We start from the raw sequence: 1,944 nt of genomic DNA, 5'->3' as shown, positions 1-1,944 counted from the left end.
GGCCATGGTATCTGTGGGAGTGGCCGTGGTGTCTGTGGGAGTGGGCCATGGTGTCTGTGGGAGTGGCCGTGGTATCTGGGAGTGGCTGTGGTGTCTATGGGAGTGGGCCATGGTATCTGTGGGAGTGGCCATGGTATCTGTGGGAGTGGCCGTGGTGTCTGTGGGAGTGGGCCATGGTATCTGTGGGACTGGCCGTGGTGTCTGTGGGAGTGGCTGTGGTGTCTGTGGGAGTGGCCATGGTGTCTATGGGAGTGGCTATGGTATTTGTGGGAGTGGCCGTGGTGCCTATGGGAGTAGGGGAACAGAGGAGCTGGGTCTCAAGGCTGGGACTCCAGCATCTTCCAGGCACCGCCTCCTAGGTGCAAGCAGACCATTTGTCTGGACAAATGGACCATATGTCCATTTGTTTTCCTTTCAGCCTGGGTTACCTTCCTAGTTAATCGTTTATAACTGACACTGTGGCCCTCTGGATGGCATCCTTCCGTGAAATCACTGAGAATTTTTAGGCATGAACAAAATGTAACCGATATGTGCATTGTCGTCTGTAATTTTGGACTATTTGGGACAATGAGGAAACCTTGACCAATTCTTCTATCACCTTTCCATTTCACGTGTCAACATAGTTCTTCAAAGTGCACTGTGCTCTTTTTGTTTTTTAAAATTCTTTTTCATCAAAAGCTAATTCCCAAGCATGTTTCCAACATATTAAAAATGCACTAGTTTTATTAACCCTTGAATACACGTGCTTGTTATGAAAAGTCCTTAAATCCTGGGCATTCATTCATCTGGAGGCTACTGGGTGTGATGTCAATCCCCCTGCACGTGACGTTCGGGGCCAGCCTCATATGTCAATGTCCTGCATCTGGTCAGCTCTTCCTGACTCATATTTCCTGGGCAGTGTCTGAGATTGCGGTCTGGTTCTGGCAAAACTCCTTCCTGTCTCCCTCATGGTTTTCATTCATTCAAGTCCTGTGTTGCTTCAGAAAGATTTTTATATTGAAAGGACATGCATAAGCTCCCCATCTCTGTCACTACCCGTATTTCAACTTTTTACCTTAGGATAGTGCAGTTAAGACATATTTTTGTCACAGGTTGTTAGCAAGTACCAAAGGATACATCTTAGCAGAGAAGGGGAATTGAAGACTTAAAAGCAAAAATATGATACGTTTCAGAGATAGAGAATATATTTGTTATCTTTGGATAGCAAAGGATTTTGTAAGCAAGATGAAAAAGAGCAAACCTTAGAAAAATACTGATGAGTTAGAACACATTAAAATTAAGAACATCTGTTCTTCCAAGGAAGAAATAAACGAAGGCAGAGTCCCTGTCGTTGGGAAATTTATATTCTAGAGGACAAGAGACAAACACACACATGCAAACAAATACACAAACCATCTAAACACAGAAAGCAGTAAGTGCTGTGCAGGACACAGAACAGGACCATGGCACAGAGATGGATGGGACAGAGGGAGACTCAGCCCCGGAGGGGAAGATACGGTGGGTTCTCTCTTGCTGTAACCTCCCCGGTTATCTTTTCTGTTTGTGTCAATCTGGGGCTTCAAGCTTACTCTGAACAGGACATTGAATGAGAACATTTCCCAGGCTGTTCTTACTGACGATCTTGTCACTGTGCCCTAGAAGAGCTGCTATACAAACATTTGTCTTTTTGGAGTATTCCTTTTGTTTTCCCTCCCTGATTCAAGTTCCGTGTTGCTTTGCTGAATCTCTAGATTGAAACAAAGAAAGAAACTGATTCAGTCACTATCCACCCTCCCTCCCTGACAGAGGTAATCAATATTCAGCTTCCTTTACCATAGTCAGTGTTTGTACGTGTCATACAAATGGAATCGCTGGATGTGTGTTCTTCTAATCTGGTTTCATTACATCTGTGACATTCATCTAGTTGTACACACAGAATAGTATATTCTTTCATTTCTTTTTTTT

This window comes from Propithecus coquereli, unplaced genomic scaffold (genome assembly GCF_000956105.1).
Source record: "Propithecus coquereli isolate 6110/MARCELLA unplaced genomic scaffold, Pcoq_1.0 Scaffold459, whole genome shotgun sequence".
Classification (NCBI taxonomy): domain Eukaryota; kingdom Metazoa; phylum Chordata; class Mammalia; order Primates; family Indriidae; genus Propithecus; species Propithecus coquereli.
This window is presented reverse-complemented; position numbering follows the sequence as displayed.